This window comes from Schistocerca nitens, chromosome 1, assembly GCF_023898315.1.
Source record: "Schistocerca nitens isolate TAMUIC-IGC-003100 chromosome 1, iqSchNite1.1, whole genome shotgun sequence".
NCBI lineage: Eukaryota > Metazoa > Arthropoda > Insecta > Orthoptera > Acrididae > Schistocerca > Schistocerca nitens.
This window is the reverse complement of record NC_064614.1, coordinates 572,602,544-572,618,952: the sequence shown is the minus strand read 5'-3', so window position 1 is coordinate 572,618,952 and position 16,409 is coordinate 572,602,544. Positions and strand designations below refer to the sequence as shown.

The window sequence follows — 16,409 nt, the reverse complement described above, 5'->3', positions numbered from 1 at the left end:
TACAATTTAAAACCTGGTTCCTAAATCTCTGTCTTACCATTATATAATCTATCTGATACCTTTTTGTATCTCCAGGATTCTTCCAGGTATACAACCTTCTTTTATGATTCTTGAACCAAGTGTTAGCTGTGATTAAGTCATGCTCTGTGCAAAATTCTACAAGGCGGCTTCCTCTTTCATTTCTTCCCCCCAATCCATATTCACCTACTATGTTTCCTTCTCTCCCTTTTCCTACTGACGAATTCCAGTCACCCATGACCATTAAATTTTCGTCTCCCTTCACTACCTGAATAATTTCTTTTATCTCGTCATACATTTCATCTATTTCTTCATCATCTGCAGAGCTAGTTGGCATATAAACTTGTACTACTGTAGTAGGCATGGGCTTTGTGTCTATCTTGGCCACAATAATGCGTTCACTATGCTGTCTGTAGTAGCTACCGCGCACTCCTATTTTCTTATTCATTATTAAACCTACTCCTGCATTACCCCTATTTGATTTTGTATTTATAACCCTGTAATCACCTGACCAAAAGTCTTGTTCCTCCTGCCACCGAACTTCACTAATTCCCACTATATCTAACTTTAACCTATCCATTTCCCTTTTTAAATTTTCTAACCTACCTGCCCGATTAAGGGATCTGACATTCCACGCTCCGATCCGTAGAACACCAGTTTTCTTTCTCCTGATAACGACGTCCTCTTGAGTAGTCCCCGTCCGGAGATCCGAATGGGGGACTATTTTACCTCTGGAATATTTTACCCAAGACGACGCCATTATCATTTAATCATACAGTAAAGCTGCATTTCCTTGGGAAAAATTACGGCTGTAGTTTCCCCTTGCTTTCAGCCGTTCACAGTACCAGCACAGCAAGGCCGTTTTTGTTAATGTTACAAGGCCAGATCAGTCAATCATCCAGACTGTTGCCCCTGCAACTACTGAAAAGGCTGCTGCCCCTCTTCAGGAACCACATGTTTGTCTGGCCTCTCAACAGATACCCCTCCGTTGTGGTTGCACCTACGGTACGACCATCTGTATCGCTGAGGCACGCAAGCCTCCCCACCAACGGCAAGGTCCATGGTTCAAGGGGGGAAGGCAACGACTTGTACCAAAATACACTCCTGGAAATTGAAATAAGAACACCGTGAGTTCATTGTCCCAGGAAGGGGAAACTTTGACACATTCCTGGGGTCAGATACATCACATGATCACACTGACAGAACCACAGGCACATAGACACAGGCAACAGAGCATGCACAATGTCGGCACTAGTACAGTGTATATCCACCTTTCGCAGCAATGCAGGCTGCTATTCTCCCATGGAGACGATCGTAGAGATGCTGGATGTAGTCCTGTGGAACGGCTTGCCATGCCATTTCCACCTGGCGCCTCAGTTGGACCAGCGTTCGTGCTGGACGTGCAGACCGCGTGAGACGACGCTTCATCCAGTCCCAAACATGCTCAATGGGGGACAGATCCGGAGATCTTGCTGGCCAGGGTAGTTGACTTACACCTTCTAGAGCACGTTGGGTGGCACGGGATACATGCGGACGTGCATTGTCCTGTTGGAACAGCAAGTTCCCTTGCCGGTCTAGGAATGGTAGAACGATGGGTTCGATGACGGTTTGGATGTACCGTGCACTATTCAGTGTCCCCTCGACGATCACCAGTGGTGTACGGCCAGTGTAGGAGATCGCTCCCCACACCATGATGCCGGGTGTTGGCCCTGTGTGCCTCGGTCGTATGCAGTCCTGATTGTGGCGCTCACCAGCACGGCGCCAAACACGCATACGACCATCATTGGCACCAAGGCAGAAGCGACTCTCATCGCTGAAGACGACACGTCTCCATTCGTCCCTCCATTCACGCCTGTCGCGACACCACTGGAGGCGGGCTGCACGATGTTGGGGCGTGAGCGGAAGACGGCCTAACGGTGTGCGGGACCGTAGCCCAGCTTCATGGAGACTGTTGCGAATGGTCCTCGCCGATACCCCAGGAGCAACAGTGTCCCTAATTTGCTGGGAAGTGGCGGTGCGGTCCCCTACGGCACTGCGTAGGATCCTACGGTCTTGGCGTGCATCCGTGCGTCGCTGCAGTCCGGTCCCAGGTCGACGGGCACGTGCACCTTCCGCCGACCACTGGCGACAACATCGATGTACTGTGGAGACCTCACGCCCCACGTGTTGAGCAATTCGGCGGTACGTCCACCCGGCCTCCCGCATGCCCACTATACGCCCTCGCTCAAAGTCCGTCAACTGCACATACGGTTCACGTCCACGCTGTCGCGGCATGCTACCAGTGTTAAAGACTGCGATGGAGCTCCGTATGCCACGGCAAACTGGCTGACACTGACGGCGGCGGTGCACAAATGCTGCGCAGCTAGCGCCATTCGACGGCCAACACCGCGGTTCCTGGTGTGTCCGCTGTGCCGTGCGTGTGATCGTTGCTTGTACAGCCCTCTCGCAGTGTCCGGAGCAAGTATGGTGGGTCTGACACACCGGTGTCAATGTGTTCTTTTTTCCATTTCCAGGAGTGTATTAAGTTAACTAACATACGTCGAAAGCTGTAACTAGCAATAATGAATTTTTTTTAAAATTTTACTTTACCCATGAACTATGGACCTTGCCGTTGATGGGGAGAGGCTTGCGTGCCTCAACGATACAGATAGCCGTACCGTAGGTGCAACCACGACGGAGGGGTATCTGTTGAGAGGCCAGACAAACGTGTGGTTCCTGAAGAGGGGCAGCAGCCTTTTCTGTAGTTGCAGGGGCAACAGTCTGGATGATTGACTGATCTGGCCTTCTAACATTAACCAAAACGGCCTTGCTGTGCTGGTACTGCGAACGACTGAAAGCAAGGGGAAACTACAGCCGTAATTTTTCCCGAGGGCATTGAGCTTCACTCTATGGTTAAATGATGATGGCATCCACTTGGGTAAAATATTCCGGAGGTAAAATAGTCCCCCGTTCGGATCTCCGGGCAGGGACTACTCAAGAGGACGTCGTTATCAGGAGAAAGAAAACTGGCGTTTTACGGATAGGAGCGTGGAATGTCGGTACCCTTAATCGGGCAGGTAGGTTAGAAAATTTAAAAATGGAAATGGATAGGTTGAAGTTAGATATAGTGGGAATTAGTGAAGTTCGGTGGCAGGAGGAACAAGACTTTTGGTCAGGTGATTACAGGGATATAAATACAGAATCAAATAGGGGTAATTCAGGAGTAGGTTTAATAATGAATAGGAAGATAGGAATGCGGGTAAGCTACTACAAACAGCATAGTGAACGCATTATTGTGGCCGAGATAGACACAAAGCCCATGCCTACTACAGTAGTACAAGTTTATATGCCAGCTAGCTCCGCAGATGACGAAGAGATTGATGAAATGTATGATGAGATAAAAGAAATTATTCAGATAGTGAAGAGAGAAGAAAATGTAATAGTCATGGGTGACTGGAACTCGATAGTAGGAAAAGAATGAGAAGGAAACGTAGTAGGTGAATATGGAATGGGACTAGTAATGAAAGAGGGAGCCACCTGGTAGAATTTTGGACAAAGCATAACTTGGTCCAAGAATCATAAAAGAAGGTTGTATACATGGAAGAAACCTGGAGATACTAGAAGGTTTCAGATAGATTATATAATGGTAAGACAGAGATTCAGGAAACAGGTTTTAAATTGTAAGACATTTCCAGGGGTAGATGTGGACTCTCACCACAATTTATTGCTTATGAACTGTAGATGAAAATTGAAGAAACTGCAAAAAGGTAGGAATTTGAGGAGATGGGACCTGGTTAAACTGAAGGAACCAATGGTTGTAGAGAGTTTCAGAGAGAGCATTAGGAAACGATTGACAAATACATGGCAAAGAAATACAGTAGAAGAAGAGTGGGTAGCTTTGAGAGATGAAATAGGCCACAGAGGATAAAGTATGTAAAAAGGCGAGGGCTAGTAGAAATCCTTGGGTAACAAACGAGATACTGAATTTAACTGATGAATGGAGAAAATATAAAAATGCAGTAAATGAAGCAGGCAAAAAGGAATACAAACGTTTCAAAAATGAGATCAACAGGAAGTGCAAAATGGCTAAGCAGGGATGGCTAGAGAACAAATGTTAGGATGTAGAGGCATATCTCACTAGGGGTAAGATAGATATTGCCTACAGGAAATTGAAAGAGACCTTTGGAGAAAACGAGAACCACTTGCATGAATATCAAGAGCTCAGATGGAAACCCAGTTCTAAGCAAAGAATGGAAAGCAGAAACGTGGAAGGAGTATGTAGAAGGTCTATGCAAGGGCAATGTTCTTCAGGACAATATTATAGAAATGGAAGAGAATGTAGATGAAGATGAAATGGGAGATATGATGCTCCGTGAAGAGTGTGACAGAGCACTTGAAAGACCTAAGTCGAAACAAGGCCTCGGGAGTAGATAACATTCCATTAGAACTACTGACAGCCTTGGGAGAACCTGTCCTGACAAAACTCTACCATCTGGTGAGCAAGATGTATGAGACAGGCGAAATACCCTCAGACTTCAAGAAGAATATAATAATTCAATAATGCGAATTCTTTACAGACGAATGGAAAAACTGGTAGAAGTCGACCTCGGGGAAGATCAGTTTGGATTCCGTAGAAATGTTGGAACACTTGTGGCAATACTGACCCTGTGACTTATCCTAGAAAATAGATTAAGGAAGGGCAAACCTACGTTTCTAGCATTTGTAGACTTAGAGAAAGCTTTTGACAATGTTTACTGGAATTCTCTCCTTCAAATACTGAACGTGGCTGGGGTAAAATACGGGGAGCGAAAGGCTGTTTACAATTTGTACAGAAAACCAGATGGCAGTTATAAGGCCGCGCGGGATTAGTTGAGCGGTCTAGGGCGCTGCAGTCACGAACTGTGCGGCTGGTCCCGGCAGCGGTCAGAGTCCTCCTTCGGGCATGGGTGTGTGTTTTTGTCCATAGGTTAAGTAGTGTGTAAGCTTAGGGACTGATGACCTTAGCAGTTGAGTCCCATAAGATTTCACACACGTTTGAACATTTTGCAGCTATAAGAGACGAGGGGCATGAAAGGGAAGCAGTGGTTGGGAAGGGAGCTAGACAGGGTTTTAGCCTATCCCCGATGTTATTCAATCTATAGATTGAGCAAGCAATAAAGGAAACAAAAGAAAAATTCGGAGTAGGTATTAAAATCCATGGAGAAGAAATAAAAACTTTGTGGTTCGCCGATGACATTGTAATTCTGTCAGAGACAGCAAAGGACTTGGAAGAGCAGTTGAACGGAATGGACAGTGTCTTGAAAGGAGGATATAAGATGAACATCAACAAAAGCAAAACGAGGATGATGGAATGTAGTCGAATTAAATCGGGCGATGCTGCGGAAATTAGAATAGGAAATGAGACGCTTAAAGTAGTAAATGAGTTTTGCTATTTGGGGAGCAAAATAACTGATGATGGTTGAAGTAGAGAGGATATAAAATGTAGACTGGCAATGGCAAGGAAAGCGTTTCTGAAGAAGAGAAATTTGTTAACATCGAGTATAGATTTAAATGTCAGGAAGTCGTTTCTGAAAGTATTTGTATGGAGTGTGGCCATGTGTGGGAGTGAAACGTGGACGATAAATAGTTTAGACAAGAAGAGAATAGAAGGTTTCGAAATGTGGTGCTACAGAAGAATGCTGAAGATTAGATGAATAGATCACATAACTAATGAGGAGGTATTGAATAGAATTGTAGAGAAGAGAAATTTGTGGCACAACTTGACTAGAAGAAGGGCTCGGTTGGTGGGGCATATTCTGAGGCATCAAGGGATCACCAATTTAGTATTGGAGGGCAGCGTGGAGGGTAAAAATCGTAGAGGGAGACCAAGAGATGAACACACTAAACAGATTCAGAAGGATGTAGGTTGCAGTAGGTACTACGAGAAGAAGCAGCTTGCACAGGATAGAGTAGCATGGAGAGCTGCATCAAACCAGTCTCTGGACAGAAGACTACAACGACAACAGTATTTTATTCTGTTCACACTCATCTCAGCGAATCCTTTCGTCAGTTTATCTGGAAATCCTTAATTTAACCCTAAGTCCGCCACAAAGATACAAAAAAAGCATGAGGGATTTTTAGTAGGATAGGCTATTGTTGCAAACGTCAATGGATGGAAATACACTATGAAGAAGGTAGCGCATTCCAGAGCGCTGTCTGGCGTACGGCCACAGCGTGTGCAGAAAGTAGCACTCGTGGAATCTGTATGCTGCGTGCAGTGCTGGCCAACACACGCTGCAGCATTCTGCACAAAATGTTTGCTGGCACACTTCTGTTCGCTTCACCTTAATGAGTTCACACGGATAAATTGAATACAAGAAGACATTTTCAAATGAGTCGTTTAAGTTAGTTTGGATCCCCACAAAAGATGGGGCCGCCCATTAAAACGTCCCCCACGTTCGCACTGCAGGGCCGTTATCTTCACCACTGATGGTGGGGGTCGGTAATGATTTGGGCAGTCGTATCGAGGTATTTCTTGAGCACTATGATAAATCTGCAAATTCTTATTACTGCAAGGATTATGTGACCGTTTTGGCTGATCTATGTCCATCCCATGGTACAGTATTTGTTTGCGAATGCTGATGATGTGTTCCAAGACTACAGAACCCTGTCAAGCAGCTCGCATTGTCCAAAAGTGGTTTTGCGAACACGAAGATGAATGGTTGCATCTCTCTTCGCCACCACAGCCACCAGATCTCAATATTATTGAGCCTCTGGGATATACTTCGGAGAGAAGGGGCCGTGATCGCTGTCCACATCCATCATCATTACCGAACTTGAAATGATAATTAAATGGACACCCTAGCTGCAAACAGGCGTTGATGTACTTCATTGGGGACATGTTGAAAATGTGTGCCCCGACCGGGACTCGAACCCGGGATCTCCTGCTTACATGGCAGACGCTCTATCCATCTGAGCCACTTGGGGCACAGAGGATAGTGCGTCTGCAGGGACTTATTATCCCTTGCACGCTCCCCGTGAGATCCACATTCCCAACATGTCCACACCACTACATTCGTAGTGCGCCTAATAGATGTTTGCCCATCATACTCATTACTCGTGGCAGATTAATCTACCAAGTCCCGTACGAGTTCGGGCATAGCGTGTGCGTTCGCACAAGAAGGTCAGTGGCCGGGAAGCCATATTTTAACTATATATGACGGTAGTATCTGTTCCCGAAAGAACAGTTACCGTGGATGACCATGCAGCTTTGCTAGAAATGAAATGATAATTAAATGGACACCCTAGCTGCAAACAGGCGTTGATGTACTAAAACTGTACATGTGTGTCCACTACGAGATATTAATTATAGCGTTTGGTTTGTTGTAAGACGAAGGGGTTATTGCAGTCACAGATTTTTGAAGACATGAAATTACTTGATGAGGTATTTATGCTTGTCTCAAAAATACGCGAATGTGAAACTTATACTTAGTCTCTCTGAGTAAACAGTTTCTCTGCTCTGTGAAGAGACAGTCGGTTAAGTACGTAGCGTCTCGCTGACGAGAGTGTGTGCAGCGAATGGCGTTTCGGCCGAGGAACTCGCCTCTTGAGCGGCACGTTACGGCGCGCCCACGTGTCAGGTTGGCGCCGGATGAGCCCGCCGTGGCCCACTTCTGGCTATTCCCGGACACTGCAGAGCACGGCGAGAAAGTTGGACAGCCAGTAGCTCTCCCCATTGACATTCTGCCGAGTCCACACGGCGCGATTAAGATGACGCCGTAACCTGAATGGCGCGCCACTCTATCGTTACTTTCCTGATATTACATACGGTACATCATTAATCTCGTGAGGCCTCTCCTAAACCACAAGCCTATTCGCACAAAGTTTTGGTCGACTCAATTATCTCCCGTATGTCGGTGGGTTAGTATTACAGAACAACTTCAGGTAACCAGAATGTTTCAATGGCGTCACCTATTGACAGGGCAGGTCGTAGTATACTGCGTGGTGACCCTTAAGGGTTTCAGTTTTGAATAACCCGAATGTTGCTGCTCTGAAGAGCTGTAGCGATACAGCAATCTGTATCAATAAAAGGCTGATCACGTTTGGAATCAAATTTGAGCCGTTCTTCACATATCGAAATGCAGATGTGTTAGGATGATACGGAACAAACCCCGAATTACTATTAAATATGGTAATATTAGTGTGATTCCATAGTTTTTATGTGCGTATCGGGAAGATGTTCGGAAGCGTTGGGCTGGACCGTAGTAGAGCTGCTTTGCTATTGCTTCCCGCCGACGTCACATCTTATGTTGCACTCATTACACTTGGTTTAGATACGTTATCGACAAGCAGAAATATAATAGGAAGACCAAGACAGAGAGAGAGATCATCTGGTATCATGGGAATGAAATTAATATTTAAATCATCTCCATTTGAGTTGTATTACAACACTGCCGCTTGTTGGAATAGTAATACAAGTAGCAATTGTATTTACATTCCACTTTACTTACGTAATGGTGAATAGTCTAATTGTTACGATGTATGCACTACGTATCTCAAACATGGATCTCGCGATATCGCAGCCAAGGTTTTGATGGTTTCCCTTGGCTGTATGGCGAATGTTGGAACACTCCATCAAAATCCTCTGGAAATAAGTTCCCAGTCGGGAGCTATGTCCTTCTCTTCCTCCCACCTATTTCCTATTGAAGATACACAGACTACATGGCCTTAAAGAGGTTCCCTGTGTAACGGCTATCCCGCTCTTTCCGTAGTGATAAAAAAGAAAAGAAAAGCCATTAGATTGGTTATTGTACCGTTTTGGCGTGTGTTGATGTAGGCATTTCAGATTTGTAATTTGTCTTCATTGTGTACTTAAACGAAGTCGGATGTGTTTCGTTTGAACGTCAGCACAAATATGTTTGTCCTTTACATTCACAAAGCTGTTTCCGTTGGATCCTCGAGCTCCATTCTCTCGTGTTCCATTATGTAGATAAATATGCTTATTTAATAGTTTCCATAGCAATATGAGGTTGCAAAATGGGTGTCTGAAAAATAAATAAGTTGATCTCTGACTTGATTTTTCTCCTAGTGTGGAACCAACACTGCAAATTCCGCACAGGCTTTTTTTGGGAACTGATAATTTAAGTAAGACGTTGATTCTGCTGCGCTATTTCCGTCTAGAACGCAAGTTATTGTACGTACGTCCAGCATAATTCCACTAGGCGTTTTCCTGGAGCGACGAGTGAACAAGACGACTCAGTCTTCAGCTGTGAGAAAAACTCTCGTCCCGGCGCAGCCATATGGCATTGCAGCTGTGGCCACCCAGAACCGTGGACTATGCTCCGAAATTCCTGAATCTATATATAGGACTGGTCTACGGGTGGCTCTATGGGAGGGGGAGGGGGGGGGGAAGCAACAGCTTCGCGTCGGCCGTCACCTGTGATAAAACATGTATACTCGACATGCCCAGTACAGCCATCCAACCACGTGTGATTCTGAAAAATGGATCCGAATCGAATCTTACCAGACTCCCGGCGCCCAGCGCAAGCACAATACGCTAATTAAACATTTAAATTTGATTTTCTCCCTTTCTGCGTCAAACAGGAGAAGTTTTTTTACTTATTAGCAGAAACTATCGCCCTTCGTCCTGTAACAAAAGTATCTGTGAATGATTTCCTTCATTAAGATTCAAAATAGGTGCTCTCCGTCGCAACCAGGAAGAGCTGCGATGTTTGCCGTTGACTGGATGCTTACGTGACAGCACGAGAGGAATCGCAACTACACTTGAGCTGTGTGTGATGTGCAGGTGTGCATCGCTAGAAAGTCATTATGTTGTCGACATTGTAGTCCCTTCCGGCAGCTGTTGGGTTTCACGCTGTGTGAATGAAGGGTGTTTCACAGCATCCGTTGTTTGGTTTCGTGGGGAACACCGCTAATAACCGGAGACATTTCGACGTCACCTATTAACTTTTTTGCTGCTCTATTTCGGCCCAACGTTTCCTAGCAATCAGTAAACCGGTAACATGTTGCTTGTCCTGTGGGGTAACGTCAGTGATGCGACGTACAAGCGGCAGTGACCTGGCAGTTATTCGGTGCAGTGAGATGGCTACTCCGCGCAGTGTGGTTCAGAGGCGACTGGAAGCTATATAGACGTATGCTCCCTCGCACATAGTGGCATATAACATACAAATGCTGTTACTTTTTGTACGAGGGTGAGTCAAATGAAAACCTTAAATTTTTTTAAAAATATTATTTATTGTGCAGAAGTGGTACAAAGCTGCATCACTTTTCAACATAATCTCCCCCACGCTCAATGCAAGCCCTCCAGCGCTTACAAACTGCTGACAGCAATCCACGCTTTGATTTGATTGCAGGCCGCAGATGATCTTTTAGTAGATCTGTGTCTGATGCACTGGTGACAGTGGTCCCTCTAGGCATGTAATGCTCCAAAATGACGCCTTTTGCGTCCCAAAAGAGAGTCAGCATAACCTTCCCTGCTGATGGTTCTGTTCGAAACTTCTTTGGTTTTAGTGATGAGGAATGGCGCCATTCCTTGCACGCTCTCTTCGTTTCCTGTTATTGAAAGTGAACCCAGGTTTCGTCCCCAGTAACGATTCTTGCAAGGAAGCCATCACCTTCTCGTCCAAAGCGCCGAAGAAGTTCACAAGCATCAACACGTCGTTCTCTCATTTCAGGAGTCAGCTGCCGTGGCACCCGTCTTGCAGACACTTCGTGAAACTGGAGCACATGCACGATGTGGTGTGCTGACCCATGACTAATCTGTAAACATGTTGCAATGTCATTCAGTGTCACTAGGCGGTTTTCCTTCACTATGGCTTCAACTGCTGCAATGTTCTGTGGAGTCACAACTCGTTGTACCTGACCTGGACGAGGAGCACCTTCCACTGAAGTCACACCATTTGCGAACTTCCTAGAGTTGCTGCTGTGACAAACATGCATCACCGTACTGAACCTTCATTCGTCGATGAATTTCAGTATGTTTCACACCTTCACTACGCAAAAACCGAATAACAGAACGCTGTTCTTCCCTGGTGCAAGTCGCAAGTGGGCGGCCATCTTTATACCCATACTGCGACGGTATGTGTGAATCTGCACTATGCTGCCACCTACAGGTCATTCTGCACTCTGTTTGTAGCACGCTTACCAACTTACAGGTTAACGGCGCGAAATTTCGATTTGTTATTACAAATTTAAGGTCTTCATTTGACTCACCCTCGTACGTGGTTTTGCATGGAAATCTTTGCCTGTTGACGGCAGTTAGTCGTTATTTACTTTCTGTAAGGTCTCTGTATGCGTAAAAAAAAAATAAACTGATTTTTATAAATACTGTACGTTAATGATTTACTACTGAGGGTACCCAAAAGCGGCAAAGCGGTGCTTTGATGGCAGAAGTTGTATAACGAAGCAATTAACAAACATTCGTCCAATTTCACAGGATTATGCCGTCTACGTGAATTAAGAGAAAAAGTTCAGGTTTTACGCATAGGACTATATAGTTTTTAGTTACAAAAGAACCACTTGATGATATAGGAGCACATGTTTTACATGCTTGCACGTACTACGCTGGGATTGAAGTTTTCATTTGCCTTTCACAAATGCCCACCGGACGATGCTCTAGCTGGTCGCATAGGTCTGCGAGCGTGTATGCTGCCGTTATACGGCGCTACAGTTTACCGAAAGTTGCTGAAAGGGGAGGCAGGTAGGAGCATTCTTTCACAACTCCATCCCTCCTAAAAGAAGGTACAAAAGACATACCACAACATCAGAAGCACTTGAGGCCCAATAGTGCAATGCGAGCTCCTTACGACTCTTATGGTCAATCCATTGTTGCTCATTGCGAGGAAAATGCTGTTACATGCATGTACCACTGCGATGTGTTCAGTTTTGTTCAGAATTGAAACATTTGCAATGTTACCGCAATTCTGAAAACCGGCCGATCTTCCACATATCCAGGTACTTGACTCCTTCAACAATTTTTTCCTCGGAAATAGACGGGCCGTAAATCTTTTCTCGTTGAGCGTCGTAAAACACACTAATCTTTTTTAGTCTCTTTCTCGTGCTCGACTATAGCATGTGGTTGCTATTTACCCTATATTGTTAGTTTGTGACGCTTCACTTTTCCACTTAAATAGGACGTAGTCTTATAACTGAACACTAAAACTTCTATCTCGACACCCTCGGTGAATTTACAAAACTCCACACACGTTTATCACTATCATGATAATCTTATATGGTTTAAAATAGAAATGTCGCCAAAGAGACAAATGAGCGCGAAAAAAAAATTTGAACTGTTGTCGTTGTTGGGATAATAAATAGGCGAACGAGCTACTTGCACCAGGCACATCCCTACTGGCAGCTTAGAACTGGCGCGAAGCTAAACTTTTAGTTTCGACGCGTTAAGTTAAACTTCGTCGTTGTATCTGTACTCATGTAAGAGATACGGTCTTGTCAAATAGGATGCATCTAGTTGGAAAGCCCTGTAGGTCTGTGTGGGTGAGAATCAGTTCATGATTCAAGCCAAATAAAAATCAGGTTATCATATGCGTCCTGTTAGAGATTGCACTCTACACCTGTGCAGCGGGAACGAGGGCACCGGATGGAGGTCATCGAATTTCAGGGAATGAACACTGAAACACTCGAAGGAGGCACACATTCCTAACAGCCTACAGCATAAGAACACAGTTACCGATTAACCAGTCGACCGTCCACACTAGAGTGATTATGTGAACTATTTTGTTTTGTGAATATTAATTTCAATTTTTAGAAGAAGAAGTTCGAAAAAAATATTGGTAGATAGGTAATGAACTTGTCGTCAACCCCCTTAAAACAAAAAAGAAGCAGCCGGCCATCCTATGACCCAAGAAGTTAATCACCAAGCCGAGTATTATTTCTTAAACAGCTGAGTGTCGGCGTTGCCCGGGTATGTATTTATTCCAATCTTCTGTTAGTCCATCTCCTTCTTCACCCTCTTTCTGTCCATCTCCTCCTACCCCTCTCCTGTCCATCTCCTCCTACCCCTCTCCTGTCCATCTCCTCCTACCCCTCTCCTGTCCATCTCCTCCTACCCCTCTCCTGTCCATCTCCTCCTACCCCTCTCCTGTCCATCTCCTCCTACCCCTCTCCTGTCCATCTCCTCCTACCCCTCTCCTGTCCATCTCCTCCTACCCCTCTCCTGTCCATCTCCTCCTACCCCTCTCCTGTCCATGTCCTCCTACCCCTCTCCTGTCCATCTCCTCCTACCCCTCTCCTGTCCATCTCCTCCTACCCCTCTCCTGTCCATCTCCTCCTCCCCCTCTCCTGTCCATCTCCTCCTCCCCCCCTCTCCTGTCCATCTCCTCCTCCCCCCCCTCTCCTGTCCATCTCCTCCTCCCCCCTCTCCTGTCCATCTCCTCCTCCCCCCTCTCCTGTCCATCTCCTCCTCCCCCCTCTCCTGTCCATCTCCTCCTCCCCCTCTCCTGTCCATCTCCTCCTCCCCCCTCTGCTGTCCATCTCCTCCTCCCCCTCTGCTGTCCATCTCCTCCTCCCCCCTCTCCTGTCGATCTCCTCCTCCCCCCACTCCTGTCCATCTCCTCCTCCCCCCTCTCCTGTCCATCTCCTCCTCCCCCCTCTCTTGTCCATCTCCTCCTCCCCCCTCTCTTGTCCATCTCCTCCTCCCCCCTCACCTGTCCATCTCCTCCTGCCCTCTCTCCTGTCCATCTCCTCCTCCCCCTCTCCTGTCCATCTCCTCCTCCCCCCTCTCCTGTCCATCTCCTCCTCCCCCCTCTCTTGTCCATCTCCTCCTCCCCCCTCACCTGTCCATCTCCTCCTGCCCTCTCTCCTGTCCATCTCCTCCTCCCCCTCTCCTGCCCATCTCCTCCTCCCCCTCTCCTGCCCATCTCCTCCTCCCCCCTCTCCTGCCCATCTCCTCCTCCCCCTCTCCTGTCCATCTCCTCCTCCCCCTCTCCTGTCCATCTCCTCCTCCCCCTCTCCTGTCCATCTCCTCCTCCCCCTCTCCTGTCCATCTCCTCCTCCCCCTCTCCTGTCCATCTCCTCCTCCCCCTCTCTTGCCCATCTCCTCCTCCCCCTCTCTTGCCCATCTCCTCCTCCCCCTCTCCTGTCCATCTCCTCCTCCCCCTCTCCTGTCCATCTCCTCCTCCCCCTCTCCTGTCCATCTCCTCCTCCCCCTCTCTTGCCCATCTCCTCCTCCCCCTCTCTTGCCCATCTCCTCCTCCCCCTCTCCTGCCCATCTCCTCCTCCCCCCTCTCCTGTCCATCTCCTCCTCCCCCCTCTCTTGTCCATCTCCTCCTCCCCCCTCACCTGTCCATCTCCTCCTGCCCTCTCTCCTGTCCATCTCCTCCTCCCCCCTCTCCTGCCCATCTCCTCCTCCCCCCTCTCCTGCCCATCTCCTCCTCCCCCCTCTCCTGCCCATCTCCTCCTCCCCCCTCTCCTGTCCATCTCCTCCTCCCCCCTCTCTTGTCCATCTCCTCCTCCCCCCTCACCTGTCCATCTCCTCCTGCCCTCTCTCCTGTCCATCTCCTCCTCCCCCCTCTCCTGCCCATCTCCTCCTCCCCCCTCTCCTGCCCATCTCCTCCTCCCCCCTCTCCTGCCCATCTCCTCCTCCCCCTCTCCTGTCCATCTCCTCCTCCCCCTCTCCTGTCCATCTCCCCCTCCCCCTCTCCTGTCCATCTCCTCCTCCCCCTCTCTTGCCCATCTCCTCCTCCCCCTCTCTTGCCCATCTCCTCCTCCCCCTCTCCTGTCCATCTCCTCCTCCCCCTCTCTTGCCCATCTCCTCCTCCCCCTCTCCTGCCCATCTCCTCCTCCCCCTCTCCTGCCATCTCCTCCTCCCCCTCTCCTGTCCATCTCCTCCTCCCCCTCTCTCTGTCTCCTCCCCCCTTCTGTCCATTTGCTTCTTCCCCTTCTGTCCATTTCCCCCTACCCCTCTTTCTGCCCATCTCATCCTCCCCCTATCTGTGCCCATATCCTCCTTCCCCCTCGCTGTGTGGCCGTGTCCTTCCCCATCTCTCACAACGTTACCACGCTCACTCCAGTAGGAGATTGGTGGGTCTTACCCCCACAATATTTCTTTCCAGATCGTGATTAATGTGTGTACCAGATTTGGTTGAAATCTTTCCAGGGTTTTAGGATGAGCTTTATTTTACCTTTGGCTTTGCCCACTTTCGCACATTTCAGATATAATTCCCATATATTTAACATATTTTACACGTATTTGTCCACATATTTGACTTGTATCTCTAGCGAATTTATCTTACAGTTTCGTTTTCACGCAGCTCAGTTTTTATGACGCCATATCTCCTGAACTATGTGCTATATAATAATATTATTGTGTAAGTACATTCAGTGGTATATTTGGATACTTTATGCGAATTGTGTTGCGAATAGAGTTAGTAGTAAATGGAAAAACGTAATAAATTAAAACGTCTTCCATGATGCATTTTTGCACGCATCTCAGTATTTACGACTTATTTCTTGAAGTATGAGTCGCAACTTGATATAATTTTTATGCTAAATTTAATGGTATTTGTGAATGCTGTCTGCAAAGTGTGTCGCAAATGTATTTAGTCGTAAAGAAGTAATAAATTAAACTGTCAATCTATATGCGGCAGTTTTACTGTATGAACGTCGAAAAAGTAGTAAGCAATAAACTTTTTTCCTTTCATCATTATGTGGGTGTCGTCACCGACAAAAAGTTTCGCAAAGTTTGATAGTTTTGTGTTAAATGCGTTGCAAGCCTCTAAGTGCTTTCATTCTCAAATACTGGATGTGTGGGAATTCGCTCGTCGTAGGCTCCATTGCCTTTTCAGCCCCATCCCCACCTCTTTGATAGGTAAGTGGTTCTTGCCCCCACAGCGATGATTTCCAGGCAGTAACAAATAGTTCAACCGCACTCACAAGTTCAGTTGTAATCAGTTCAGTGGTTTAGGAGATACATACATACATACATACATACATACAAACATATGTATATACGTACAACCATTTTATAATATGTATGAATGTCATAAGAGGTAATATTGTACTCCAGCTCAGTTGAGATATTAAGTACTTTTTGTCATGCCATGATCCTGAAAATTTACGTTTTTGGGATTGAGTTTCGTCGTGCCACACAGTTTTAATCTAACACGTAGTTTCAATACTTCTTCGGAATATCTTGTCATCCAGGACTGCTGTCCAGCAATCTATGCAGGAGAACTCTTGTGAAGTTTGGAAAATCGGAGAGAGGCACTCGTAAAAGCGAAGATATGACGAAAGGTCGTGAGTCGTGCTTTCTGGAAACACGCGGAAATGGTCGCGATACACAAACCAGGTAAAGACCCGCTATTCCCGCAGCACTACAGGCCGATTAGCGTCTTGCCAACTCTCAACAAGATCTATGAGCGCCTCCTGCTAATACCTGTACAGGACCACATTACCAG

The 16,409-nt window shown here is 46.7% G+C and overlaps 1 protein-coding gene across 5 annotated transcripts in view; it reads left to right on the top strand.

Moving 5' to 3' along the window:
- The window catches only part of LOC126255010 (carnitine O-palmitoyltransferase 1, liver isoform), a 270,808-nt gene that overhangs the window by 57,478 nt on the left and 196,921 nt on the right, over window positions 1-16,409 (top strand). Inside the window, exon 1 of one of the 5 annotated variants that reach the window (XM_049955359.1) lies at window positions 10,170-10,187. The exons of the other annotated variants lie outside the window; for them this stretch is intronic. The gene's annotated coding sequence lies outside the window, so the exon portion shown is untranslated. Of the gene's footprint in view, window positions 1-10,169; window positions 10,188-16,409 lie in introns of those variants that run through there. 5 annotated transcript variants of the gene reach the window in all.